Consider the following 15,477-nt stretch of genomic DNA (forward strand, 5'->3'; position numbering starts at 1 on the left):
GCGGGCTCACGCGGATGTATGGGCCATTGTTTTGACTGGTCTTTTTCACAAGTGTCCGCTGTTTGTTTAAACGCTGTGATGGGAGTGAATGAATTCCATAGAGGGAGACTGAGCTCTGTGTGGTTGCTGCTGGTGATTATAGTATAGCAGGCATACACACACACACACACATACCAACAAACTCTCTGTCTGTCTGTCTGTCTGTCTGTCTGTCTGTCTGTCTGTCTGTCTGTCTGTCTGTCTGTCTGTCTGTCTGTCTGTCTGTCTGTCTGTCTGTCTGTCTGTCTGTCTGTCTGTCTGTCTGTCTGTCTGTCTGTCTGTCTGTCTGTCTGTCTGTCTGTCTGTCTGTCTGTCTGTCTGTCTCTCTCTCTCTCTCTCTCTCTCTCTCTCTCTCTCTCTCTCTCTCTCTCTCTCTCTCTCTCTCTCTCTCTCTCACACTCACACTCACACTCACACTCACACTCACACTCACACCATTCCAGATGTGTTATTTCCAAGGATTTGGGTCCCATTACATGGTCTCTGCCATGGTATATATCTCCAAAGCCTAATTTTTGTCTATTTGTGTAGCTAATTCGACATGACATGGCAAATTGAGAAGGGACTATTTTTTCCCACTGTTGATTGACGACTCGGGATCCATGCAAAAGTGGATGTGCAAAAATGCTTAATGATTTGGTGTAATTAGCGGCTATGATGCAATTATTAGTTGTCTGTAGCAGTCTAGACAATTATTAAAATTATTAATGATCACTGTGATGGGAGTGAATGAATTCCATAGAGGGAGACTGAGCTCTGTGTGGTTGCTGCTGGTGATTATAGTATAGCAGGCATACACACACACACACAAAAACCGCACGAACCACACACACATACCAACAAACTCTCTCTCTCTGTCTGTCTGTCTGTCTGTCTGTCTGTCTGTCTGTCTGTCTGTCTGTCTGTCTGTCTGTCTGTCTGTCTGTCTGTCTGTCTGTCTGTCTGTCTGTCTGTCTGTCTGTCTGTCTGTCTGTCTGTCTGTCTGTCTGTCTGTCTGTCTGTCTGTCTGTCTGTCTGTCTGTCTGTCTCTCTCTCTCTCTCTCTCTCTCTCTCTCTCACTCTCACTCTCACACTCACACTCACACTCACACTCACACTCACACTCACACTCACACTCACACACACACCATTCCAGATGTGTTATTTCCAAGGATTTGGGTCCCATTACATGGTCTCTGCCATGGTATATATCTCCAAAGCCTCATTTTTGTCTATTTGTGTAGCTAATTCGACATGACATGGCAAATTGAGAAGGGACTATTTTTTCCCACTGTTGATTGACGACTCGGGATCCATGCAAAAGTGGATGTGCAAAAATGCTTAATGATTTGGTGTAATTAGTGGCTATGATGCAATTATTAGTTGTCTGTAGCAGTCTAGACAATTATTAAAATTATTAATGATCACGGTCCCCTTTAGCAGAGTTGCATTTTAATTTCTTTAAAGGCATGTTTTGCACAAGGAAGTCATTCTGGATCCAATACTTTGAATTCATATTTTATCAGCAGAGAAAATCCTGCTGGGCCATAGAGAAAGGGGAAAACACAATACTACAGCATCCATATTAGGAAGTTGTGAGTCATCAGAGTTTTGTCTGACAACTACCTAATATGGATGCCGTACAATATGCACATTTTGTACATAAAGCATAATTCAGGCTAGAGGTGACTGACTTTGTGTTGATATCATGGATATCAATGTGATACCCTAAAGGGGCAAAACGAAAATGTACTGACCAGAAAGCCAGAGATCTGTCTGTCCAATCCAAGCTGATGGACCCACTGACTCCCTAAAACTCCCCGAGACCGTGTAAAGGTTTTCCTCTGGTATGTAAACTTAGAGTTCCCATGGATTTAGAAAAGCGAGCAGAAGCTCAATGACCATAGTGCACCAGCAGTACATGCATACGTTTCCACTCACCTCAATTATTATCACGACTTATCTATATGGGAAGCAGAACTTTCAGGGCCTAAGAGCTCGGTTGCGGTCAATTCCATTCGAACTGAGTCAATAGAGCAAATGAATTGAAATTCAACATGTTTGAACTGAGAAATAAAACCTTATTGTTCAAAAATATTATTGTGAGGAATACATCTTATTGTTAAGCATAAATCCTATTCTTAAAGTTATGGGCCATTTTCAATTAGTGTATTAATGTCTTGCATTAAATGGGTTGAAATGGATCTCACACAACCCTGTTCAAGAGTGAGAAAGAGGATGAGAAAGGGTGAGGAGGGTGAGGGTGAGAGACGGTGAGGGTGAGAGACGGTGAGGGTGAGAGACGGTAAGGGTGAGAGACGGTGAGGGTGAGAGACGGTGAGGGTGAGAGACGGTAAGGGTGAGAGACGGTGAGGGTGAGAGACGGTAAGGGTGAGAGACGGTGAGGGTGAGAGACGGTAAGGGTGAGAGACGGTAAGGGTGAGAGACGGTAAGGGTAGATGATTAAATGGGCAGAAAGTCCGGGCTTGACTTCAGCCCTGACCAGAGAGCTACGCCCACCCCTTGCCTGATAGGCTGATCCACGGAGTCCTTTACTGGCAATCACTCACCATGCTTGAAGGGACACACCCTTCTCACTTTGCCCGGAGGGCGGTGCTATACGTCACGATGGGCGTGGGTTTCAAAGTGCAAGGACTGCCACGTTATCCTGCCGAACCCTCCGCCTGAGACCACATTCATGAATGGGTGGTGGGTTTATACTTAATAGTTTACAATTGCACTTTCACATTAGTTCATAATTTTGCTTTATTTGAACTAAAAACTGTCTGGACCAGTTTCCCCAACCAACAACGCCAATGCCGCTATGAAGCCAATCTACTCAATTGAACTGAATAAAATGTATGAAACTGATCATGACGAGATTTAATCTCATTTTAATATGATTGGTTAGTCAACATGCAATAATACCTATATACTGTCAATAAGTGAGATTAATGAATTACGTTGCTGGCTTCATTAAAAACCATATTATCCTGGAGGCATACTTATACACCCAGTTTCAATACTTTGTGTGAATAATATCTCTGAACTCTACACAATGTGAAGTTCGAATACAAAATAATTTATGTTTAGATTCCTTCTAGTCTGTGACTGCATGAAATAGCAAACAATGTACATTCAACGATTACATTGGTTTACTTCATCTTTGTGGCTCCCTGATGAAACAGTAACATCCATTACAGTAGTTAGGTTTTAGCCAACCTGAACTCTATGGTTTAGCAGTTGTGTGCTTGGCTTGTTCTCAACACTGTGCGCACCCATATGCACACTGAAAATCTACACCCACCGTGGTGGTGGAAACAGGCCACCGGGCGAAATGGCGTGAAAAGACTGTGTACTCATGTTTGAAAGGAGAAAAGCAGCAAAAAAAACTAAAGGAACCAAATGGCTGAAACAGGGAGGGAGCTACCTACATTTGTTCAATAAGAAAATATTTTTCGTTTTTTACTGCAAACTGTTTTGCTACGGTGCAAACTCATGAATACAACACTGGTGAGCTACTTGGTCAACTACCTTGCAAAAAAAAACTTTTAACAAGACCAGATAGCAACACCTGACCTAACCATCCTTTGCAGGGATTGATCATCTGACTGACCAGCGCCAAAGGCTTGGGACTAGTCACCAGGTGCCAATGGGGGGTGGGGGTGGGGGATCACTGCTTGGGACTGGGGAGTGGAACACCTGCCAGGGCCCTCGGCTGGTCCCTGATAGAGGCACGACTCGCAGCCACTTTCCCAGGCTCCTGGATGAATGGTCACTAATATCCGTGGGAGACGGCTATCCCCTCAGAGCAGCCCCAGTATTCAGCACAGCACGGTGCGGCACTGCTGACTCCCAGCTTGGCAGTCTTGTGAGGGCTTAAGCCATTCCCTTGGCTGGAACCCCTGGTGGAAAATAACAAGCGGTCCTCGATAGGTTTACAATAGACAGAGAGAAGGAGAGGTTTGCAGAGTTGAATGTAAGGGTTCAAGTGTTAAAGTATTAAAGCGAGGAAGTGTTTATAGAGCTAATGTGAAATAGGTGATAAAACAACTTAAGAAGTACATAAGTACCAGGAATTTCAGTGCCCTCTTACATTTGCTCTTTCTTTTTAATCTAAGGCTCATATTGAAAGCCCTCCATGTCAATTGCAAACACAGCTCTTGATCCCCCAGTGCAACAGCAACAACATGAGCGAGTTCATTTTATTTGGTCGAAAAGAAAGAAAAACACACAAAACAAGCTAATGACATTCAAGTATGCACCCCCCCCCCCCCGAACAAATTCTTCTCTCAATTCAAATCAGATGAAGATATTAGTCTCACGCAGTTGGAACACTAACGTTCCGTTAGAATCGGAGCACATTTTCCAATTTGGATAATTCGATATCGACAGGCTCTTCAGGTCTTGCCAGAGGATTAGATTTCAAAATGCGGGGAGGGAGAGAGCAGAGCGTGGAAATCGAGGAAAGAGCAACTCCACCGTGACAATACTGCTTTTGCTGCTAATGGTCAAAAGTATTGGCTTTGATTCACTTCAGCCTCCTCCCCCTCCTCTACCGTGGTTCCCCAAGGTCATTTAACTCATTTCCACACTGCCCAGCATTGGGGCTCGCCCCAGCCCCATGACCTGGAGCTGTTTGGATAGAGTCATGTTTACAAAATGCCACCAGACACACACTCACACAAGTGTTTACTTTGCACCCACCCATGCACCCACCCATGCACGCACGCACACACACACACACACACACACACACACACACACACACACACACACACACACACACACACACACACACACACACACACACACACACACACACACACACACACACACACACACACACACACACACACACACACACACACACACACACACACCTACCCAAACCCACACACACTCAGACACACACAAACCACCCCCACTTCCAGAAGTAATCATTCCCTGTAGCAGGGGGATCTAGCATAGCTGTTGGGGTGGTCAGAGAAGGGAAATGGATACCTCCTATTCAAGTTATTTTTACCTCGTGTTCAGAGACAGCAAAGTTGAACCATACTTTACCACACAATACCTCAGACCAAACCAAACCATGTCATGTCATACCATGCCATGCAGTGGTGGTTCTAGCTTGTATGGCTCCCTGGGAGAACCCCCCCCCCCCCTTCAGCTGTTTTGCGAAAGAAAATGAAAAGCATATGCATCCAAGACTTCATAAAAGCTGCTTATAGTATGTAAACGGAACATATCCCTCCCACGACTAAACTCAGTACCACAAATTCTTAGCATGCTTCAACGTTTTTATTGCAGTTAAATGTCAACACTGCTTATGAGTATAGTATGATGACTGGGCTATATTATGCATGCAGTGGCTTGGTGGCCACGCCAACTACATTTCCCAGAATTCTGCGAGACTTAACTCTAGGTTTAGCGGCCCGAGGCCCTGGGCAGACGACCACAGAAGTGCCCGGTGGTGTCACACCATACTGTTTACATACAACCAGACTCTACCAGAATAGAGAAAGTGCAGTAGAAAGCAATAGTTCTGAGCCATTTTCACTCAGCAGTAGCACCTAGTCAGGCAGATACACGTACACACACACACACACACACACACACACACACACACACACACACACACACACACACACACACACACACACACACACACACACACACACACACACACACACACACACACACACACACACACACACACACACACACACACACACACACGCAAACTTGTATGAACCTGGTGTGGGTGACTCAACTAGCAGGTTGGTCCTTTCATTTTAGAGTGACGGACCACACAACTGGACAGGTCCAGAGTACAGCGAGCGACATATGGTAGTTGTTAGGAGTGGAATCTTTGACTTGGGAAGTTGGGATAAAGACAAGGACTGTTACTTGAATTTACGTGCAAATATCCTGCTGGCATCAATGCATGATTCCAGTTCATGTCGGGACTTTACATTTGCAGTTCAAACCCAACTTTCACTGGAGATTAGCCATTGAGCAGCCTTTTTTAGTCAGGGGCTAAATCAAATCAAGCTTTGTTTATACAGCACATTTCAGACATGGAATGCAACACAATGGGCGTCACAGAAAAACGAATAAAAAACGGAAAAACCCCCAAATAGAAACAATGAAAATAAACAGTGAAATATTTACTACACAACAAACAAAAGAGAGAAAAAAGAAAAGAATAACAAGAAAAACTGAATGACTAAAAAGCACGCTAAGGAAATGCAAAGCTACAAAGGTGTGTTTTAAGATCTCTTTTCAAATGTCCACAGTTTCGGCCCCCCTCAGGTTCTCTGGCAGGCTTAATCTGTGTCTGGGAAACCAGTCCATAGTGTTATATGCTACACACTATCTGCTACTCCTTATCGACATGGTAAAGTTGTTCATACATGCTTATGACAAGTCTTACAATGCATTATGATTGTATCATTGTGCATTATACCTGTTGGGGTTAGATAAATTAATCTTACATTATTCAATTATTCTGTGCATAATATATTTCTAGCAACCAAACAGAGAAACGTATTTCAGATAGGTTCCCAGCCTTTTGTCTGCTCACACAGGTTACACCCATATACTTGTAATGGCAGGTAAAGCATTATACTAACAGCTGTGCCATGACGGATACATGGGAAATGGTGTGTGTGTGTGTGTGTGTATGTCTCGAAATGTGTGCGTGCACTTGCATGTTTGTCTAATTGTCTGTGTCTGTGTGTATGTGTCCAACCAAGGCGTGTGTAGGTGGGTGTCTGAGACTGCAGACGTGGTTGGGTGTGTCAGTGTGTGTCAGTGTGTGTCAGTGTGTGTGTGATCTTCTTCCAGTAAAGCCCCAGGAGCTCCTTAAATGGAAGTAATAGACGCAGATGATGACATCCCGAATCCTGCCACACCTGACGGGCGGTGTTCTCGGGAAAAACAGGACTCGGAATGACTTGGGAATGATTCATTATTTAGGATTCTCAGAGACTTTTGACTCAATATATTTGACAATTAAAAATATAGACTCAGTGGCCAGTTACACCACCCCGTTCACGAAAATGGTTCGCTCCTACAGACTCTGAGTCACGTGGCCATGGCTTGTTATATACTATAAAACAGGCAGACAGGCATCGAGGCATTCAGTTACTGTTCGATTGAACGTTGGAATGGGCAAAACGAGTGACCTAACCGATTTTGAGCGTGGTATGATCGTCTGTGCCAGGCGTGCCGGTTCCAGTATCTCAGAAACGGCCCGCCTCCTTGGCTTTTCATGCACAACAGTGTCTAGAGTTTACAGAGAATGTTGAGACAAAAAAAATATCCAGTCAGAGGCAGTCCTGTGGGCGAGAACAGCACTTTGATGAGAGGTTGAAGGAGAATGGCCAGAATCGTGCAAGATAACAGGCAAACAACGGCGCAGTGCAACAGTGGTGTGCAGAACGGCATCCTGGAACGCACCACTCATCAGTCCTTGTCACGGATGGGCTATTACAGCAGACGACTACACCGGGTCCCACTCCTATCAGCTAAAAACAAGAAGAAGCGGCTCCTTTGGGCACATGATCACCAACACTAGACAATTGAGGAGTGGAAAAACATTGCCTGGTCCAAATCACGGTTCCTATTGCGTCATGATGATGGCAGAGTCCGGACTTGGGCCCATCCTGCCTGGTGTCAACGGTACAGGCTGGTGGCGGTGGTGTAATGGTGTGGGGAATGTTTTCCTGGCACACATTAGGTCCCTTGATACCAATTGAGTAACGTTTAAACGCCAAACCTTGTAGAATCCATTCCCAGAATAATTCCTGCTGTTCTGGAGGCAAACGGGGTCTGACCCGGTACTAGATGGGTGTACCTAATAAACTGGCCACTGAGTGTATATAAAACTGCTCCAGCAGGAAGCAAAAATGCATCAAAATTATTGAAGATAAAACACAAAGACTTATTTCTGTTGTAGTCTTCTTACGCCTAGATTGATTTGAAATATCTCCACCCATTCCAAGGTTACGTTTTCATTCAACGCATTGCTAACGTTGCTAATATACACTCCTCTAACGTTCCTTAGAGTCTTCCTCCTGCAGGGTGATAATTGACGTACGGTCAATTATCACCTTGAATGGGGTGCGGTCTCAAAATCTATGTATGTACCAGGATTTCCTGTGGCTTAGCAACCTGTGTGGTTAGCCTTCATTGGATAGGGGTTTTGAGAAAAAGTGTTCCATCACCAAGTTCCGTGTCAGGATGTTTACATAATAAGAAGTTTAATTACGGGATGGTTATCAGACCTTATAAGGGGGTCATACATCCTCATGGCAATTATAACTCTACATTATAACGCATCATAATACATTTCACCTGCAGGCTTTAAAAGGATAGTTCACTCAAAAACAATATTTTTGTTTTTTGTTCATTATTCCAAAGTGTGCATGTCATCAGTCACGTTTACTGCAGAGCAAAAACTGTGATGATGTGTTTTAGTTCAATGATCCTTTTAAGTTAAGTGTTACAGGAATGTTAACGGTTTTATAAACACAGTTTTAAGACGTTATAAATACTCATAGCTTTAACAAGCTAAGCACAGGCAAAATCCTAGAGGAAAACCTGGTTCAGTCTGCTTTCCACAAGACACTGGGAGATTCACCTTTCAGCAGGACAATAACCTGAAATGCCAAATCTTGTGGCTGAGTTACAGTTTTGACTTAAATCTACTTGAAAATCTATGGTGGACATGGTTGTCTAGCAATGATCAACAACCAATTTGAGTGCGCTTGAAGAATTTTGAAAAGAATAATGGGCAAATGTTGCACAATCCAGGTGTGGAAAGCTCTTAGTGACTTACCCAGAAAGACTCACAACTGTTATTGCTGCCAAAGATGCTTTCACAAAGTATTGACTCAGGAGTGTGAATACTTATGTATATTTCTTTATTTAATTTTTGATACATTTGCAAACATTTCTAAAAACATGTTTTCACTTTGTCATTAAGGGGTATTTGTGTGTAGATGGGTGAGAAGAAAAATTACATCAATTTTGAATTCAGGCTGTAACACAACACAATGCGGAATAAGTGGTATGGGGGGATGGACACTTTCTGAATGCACTGAATGTAAGGTAACTCTAAGGTGAAACTGTCTCCTCTCAATTAATCTTTCCTCAATGCGTCACATTCTCTGTCCTCAACTCCTTCTCAAAACATATTGGAGGAGAAGTTTCAAGGGGAGGGTCCTTGGACCTTCTCCTCCAATATGGTTGAGGAGGTGGAGAGAGGACTTGCTAAAAGATGAATTGAGACTGTGAAAGAAGGAGTGGATTGACATCATGCAGGTCAGAGGTTACCTCTTGAATAATAGGGCAAAATGTAGATTTCCACTTAAATAGACATACTCAAACGTAATACTTTTTCATAAGATGGCCATAAACAATAACTGGTAATGTTACATAGATTGAGAAAGGTCAGGAACTCACCTTTCTGGTAAACATAGTTATACATTGCTGAGGTGTACTCATTTTTGAGGACATGGTACAAATATTTTAAAGAATATATGAATAATCATACAATATTTACATTTTTATTTTTATATTTAACTAAAAGTGAGCAATAGGGCTTGAAATTACTGAAATGCTTTCTAAATACAGCAACAATACAATTATAAACCATTTACTATAAGATGTCACCTTATAACTGTCAAATAAACATGATCATACTAAATTACAATACAATATTATCACTATTCCATATAACTGACGACAGAGAATTTTCTCCTAAACAAATCAAAGCAAACTTTATTTGTCACATGAGAAGAATACAATAAGTGTAGACTTTACTGTGAAATGTTTACTTACAAGCCCTTAACCAACAGTGCAGTTCAAGAAGAATAAAAAATGTACCAAGTAGACTACAATAAAAAGTAACACAATAAGAATAACAATAACGAGGCTATATACAGGGGGCGCCGGTACCGAGTCAGTGTGCAGGGGTACAGGCTAGTTGAATGGTGCAGAGACACTATTCAAATTTGTCCAGACCCGTCTGTCTGGGACCAAGAGAAAGTGGTCTTGTTTTAAATTCTATTCAATTGTTTCCTTTTTTTTCCATGTTGAGAGCTCTAAATCCGGCTGAGAACATCACAAGGAGATAAAACTACTGTTGTTTCATGCATCTGCTAGACTCTCCCCTTTAATACGCACTATTCCAAAGACAGCTTTTGTTTCACAGGCACAGGAAATAGTTCCTTGTGTGGAAAGGCCCGAAAATGACACATCACACCCTATGCAAATGTCATGCCTGAAACCTGACACATAAAGTCATTTCCACTGAGAGAGTGAGAGTGGAGAGCAGACAGATTGGGCTTTTTTGGCACTAAAAGGCACGGCACCCTACAACATTCACAGAGCGACAAAATCAGTCAGTCGGAAGCGGTCCAGAACCTCTCAAAGTCTCCCAAATTAGAAAAAAAACATTCAATCAATGACCCAAGACTAGACTTGACTTATCCTTGACTGGATTTGTAACATATCACACACATTGGAAAATTCATGTTGTATCATACAAATTGCAAAATTGTAACATATCACATGAAATGGATGATGTAGTACACAATTGGATGACATGGTTCACAAAAAATGGTGACCCGTTTTGGTTCGTGAACACCACTTTCAAAACTACTGGCTGAAATTATACAAAAGTTGTGGAGTGCATCTTTAAGTCGTTTTTTGGGGGGGTATCTGTACTTCACTATTTTATTTATATTTTACTTCAGTCATTTTCTATTAAGTTCTCTTTAATTTCGGGATTCCCCCCCCCCCCACAACTGTGTGGCTACCATGTTCTAAAAGCGAGAAGAGAACCCGTGCACATGCGCAGATACTGTGTGTGACTGTGTGGGAGCGAAGTCTTGCATCTTGCTCATTGCAATATCTGCTGGTTTCCTGGAAACCAGATGAACACAAATACTGGTCTGAAAAAGCAGTGGAGATTCTCCTCTGAATGTCCAGGACTAAACTTAATCTGAGTCTGTATACTGTAGATTCACTGGCCCCCCTTGATGTATAATACGTTATAAACAAACATGTAAGATATTCTCGGAAGTCTAGAGCTTTGATGTTGCGTGTACGTTCTCATCTCCTTAACCAAAGCTCTCATTTTCACTTGAAAGAGACCTTATGAGCCATGACTGCCTGATGTATTTTCACTTTCTTTCTGTTGATTTAGCTGTAATACGTGCTACGGTGATGACATATATTATTTTATAGTTTTTTTTCCGAAATGTCCTTTGATTTCACATCCGGTAGAAAATTCTATTTTTAGAACAGGTTTTATAATCTGAATCATACAACCGAATCATATTAAAATGGTCTAATTCACTACATGAAGTATATTTAAGCAATAAGGCCCTAGGTGGTGTGATATATGGCCAATATACTACGTCTAATGGCGTTTCTTATGCACGACACGACATGACACGGAGTGCCTGGACACAGCCCTTATCCGTGGTATATTGGCCATATATCACAAACCCCCGATGTGACTTATTGCTATTATAAACTGTTTACCAATGTAATTAGATCATTTAAAATAAACGTTTTTCTCCTACCTATGATACATGGTCTGATATTCCACAGCTGTCAGCCAATCACAATTCAGGGCTCAAACCACTCAGTTTATAATTAAGTATTTATCTTAATTACAATACTTATCATTCAACAACACTGTGGGGCAATGTTCAAGTGGTGTTTTGCAGACATACCCTTTGTTTTGATACTGTTTTGGATACCTTTGCAGGTTTGAAATTGTTACTACTGATTTGTTTAGTGAGCTTTAATTACATTTCAGTAATCAATTTCAGAAATATTTATACCTCACTGTGAGATACAGTCCAGTAATACCACACTTCGAAATGTAGGTCAGTCAAGTCATCATAACATTACATTTTACCATAACAAAACCATAATATAACACCACAACATCCAAGCTTCATTCATCCAACAAAGAAAAGAGATGCTCGCTTACAAAAATATATGGGGCGTGTTTGTGAAACCATGTGAAATCACATTTAAAATGCTAAGTGGAAGACAGAAGCTTTGAAAGCAGTTGTTGGCAGTGAGGATGGTCATTGTCTGCTGTTTATGACTCCCTCCCTCTCTTTCTCTCTCCTCTCGTTCTCCTTCCCTCTCTTTCTGGGTGAGTTCCAGCCTGAGGGAGAGTTGACATCATGAGTCTTTCCTCTCTCCGACTCCTGCAGTTCCCACACACTCTGTCCCAGATTGAGTCATACAGTATGTACTGCCACACACGCACAAGAGTGCACACATACTTGCGCACATGAATCCATGCACACGCACACAACTGTGTTTTCATAACACAGACTGCTCTATGAGGGGCGCGGTTTGTGTGTGTGTGTATCTTTCTGAGTAGGCATTTTCCTTCAACAACTTCAAACCCACTCTTTTCTCAGCCAAAGCATTGCTAAGAAGTGACTTAGTTTGATGTCCTTATCAAAATGTAAGGAGCTAATTTATCATCAAGCCAGCCATGTCGAGCATCTTAACAGCTTTGTTCTTGTAATTGAGTATACCAGAATATTTTTTTATATATTTTTTCTGTGACAATTAAAGTATTGTAATATCAGCCTGGTCTCATAGACTAGACGTAACATAGTAAAATCAAATCCGGAACTCTTGAATTAGTATGATATGTTCGGTGAGGCATGGTTACATAAGACAAAAAACTAAAGTAGTGTGATTGGTCAGGGTTAAGCATAGAACTCAAAGGTTGTGAGTTCAAATCTCATCAAGGACAACTTTAGCATTTCAGCTAATTAGCAACTTTTCAACTACTTACAACTTTTTTCCAATTTACATGTTAGCTAACCATCCCTAACCTGAACCCTTTTAGCTAACCCTTCAGCTAACCCTTCCCCTAACCTTAACCCTTTTAGCTAACCCTTCCCCTAACCTTAACCTGTAACCTAACTCCTAAACTTAACCCTAACCTTAACCCTTCACCTAGCTAACCTTTGCCAGTTAGCTAACGTTATCCATCTAGCCACCCAGCTAGGATTCGTAATACATCATACATTTAGCAAATTCATAAGAAAATATATTTTTAATTTCACCTTTATTTACATTACATATAGTATGTTTGACAATTCGTGGCATTGTACCTTTCGCAATTTCGTAACATATAATCACAATTGTCATTTGTTACATATCATATGAAATGGGTGATGGACATCCACAAATGATTACATACAATACAAAATGTAAACTATCATACTAAATGAGGGTCTCGGATTTACATACAGAATAATACGAAATGCTCTGAGACCAGGTTGGTAATACAGCCACAACAGCATTTGCTCCTCACAAACGGTAACCCACCGAGGTAAAACAGACCAGACATTCAGCTGACTTTCACCATTAGCCTATTTAAACGTTGACAACAATTTCTATTCCTCTGATTACTACAAAGGATCATTCACAAGCCAATGTTTTAGTTCGGTGGCGTGAAAGTGCAATTGCTATAAGGGCCTTTGAGGCGGATGATTACGTGCGTCAGTTCCATTGAGGGTTTGAATAATTTGGATTTATTTTTGATGTTTCTATGACAATCCATGAAATGTTTTTTGCAGATAAGAGATTTAGAGGCAATTTTGTATGATTTGATTATTTCTATCAAACCACTTGTTTGGATGTTTCTATGACAATTTATGCTTTTTTTGCAAACAAGAGATTTAAATGCATTTCTCAAATAAAAACGAAATTTATGTAAATCAAAGGTTGTAAAAGTAGGCTGGACATTTTTACAATAATTTGCACTTGTTTTGATGTTTCTTTGACAAGCCATGAAAAATGGATTGAGGATAAGAGAATTAGATGTATTTGATTAAACACATCACTGTTTATGCAAACCAAAGGTTGTAAAAGTAGGCCAGGCGTTTGCTCATCATTTACATTTTATTTGAGGTTTTTGTAACAATCAATAAGAAAGTTATGTACGAAGGGCTATATAAATAAATTTGATTTGATTTTGATTTGATTTATTGCAGTTAAAAGATGAATAAAATGTTAAATTAAATTAACCACATTTCCATCCACAGTTTTTATGTGAGTAAAGTCATACATACCATTTAAAAAAAAATCAGACAGCTGTAATGGAAGCAAAAAGTTTCAGTGCAATTTCATAAATGCCGACAGATAATTCCTTCGCTCGACATGGTAGAAACTTTTTGTGTCTGGAAACTCCTTTATGCGCAAATATTGATATAATAACCATCATATAGAAGTAAAGTTGGAGTCACACAATGAAATGTGTGGGCCTCCCACTATGACTCGGGAAACCATGCAGTTTATTAGGCTACAGATTGGTGAAAGTGAAAGTGCATGGTGATCTTGATGCTCATTTCTCTTGACTTGATGATCAATGCTTGACCGACTTTTGACGCCCCCAAAAAGTATCACTAATCCATAATAATCTCATCATGTAGACTACCTGTGTCTAAACTGTTTCCTAGAGTGCACGTACCAAGCCCAGAATAGGCACATTTGCTATTTAACGCTATTTAACAGTTTTCGTTACAAAACTATCCATAGTTGAAAATGCGATGGAAACACATTGAACTTTAGATTTTTATTTGGTCCATGAAAACTTAAGCGATAAAGTACATTTTGTGCGCACTACATTATCACGCACTGATTTTTATATGCAACTAGTCCGTTTGGTGGAAACACAAAATTTGTGTTGCCAATTGAATGGAAACCTACCTACTGAGACATTCATCTCATGATAAACTGGAGACCACACTATTTACCAAGAGAGTTTTCATCTATATTTTTCGTAGCTGTCTATTTAACACCACAAACTGATGCTGGCACTTAGACCGCACTCAATGAGCAGAATAAAGCCATAAGCAAACAAGAAAATGCTCTTCCGGAGGCGGGGCACCTAGTGGCCGGGGAATTTAATGCAGAAAAACAAATACATTTAACCTAATTTCTACCAGCATGTTACATGTGCAACAAGAGGGGAAAAAAACTCTAGACCACCTTTACTCCACACACAGAGATGGGTACAAAGCTCTCCCTCGCCCCCCATTTGGCAAATCTGACCATAATTCTATCCTCCTGATTCCTGCTTACAAGCAAAAATTTAAGCAGGAAGTACCAGTTACTTGCTCAATATGGAAGTGGTCAGAAGATGCAGATGCTAAGCTAAAGGACTGCTTTGCTAGCACAGACTGGAATATGTTCCGAGACTCATCCGATGGCATTGAGGAGTATACCACATCAGATGCCGGCTTCATCAATAAGTGCATCGATGACGTGGTCCTCACAGTGACCGTACGCACATACCCCAACCAGAAGTACATACCCCAACCAGAAGCCATGGATTACAGGCAACATCCGCACTGAGCTAAAGGTTAGAGCTGCCGCTTTCAAGGAGCGGGACTCTAA

The sequence above is a fragment of the Oncorhynchus gorbuscha genome, linkage group LG18, assembly GCF_021184085.1.
Source record: "Oncorhynchus gorbuscha isolate QuinsamMale2020 ecotype Even-year linkage group LG18, OgorEven_v1.0, whole genome shotgun sequence".
Lineage (NCBI taxonomy): Eukaryota > Metazoa > Chordata > Actinopteri > Salmoniformes > Salmonidae > Oncorhynchus > Oncorhynchus gorbuscha.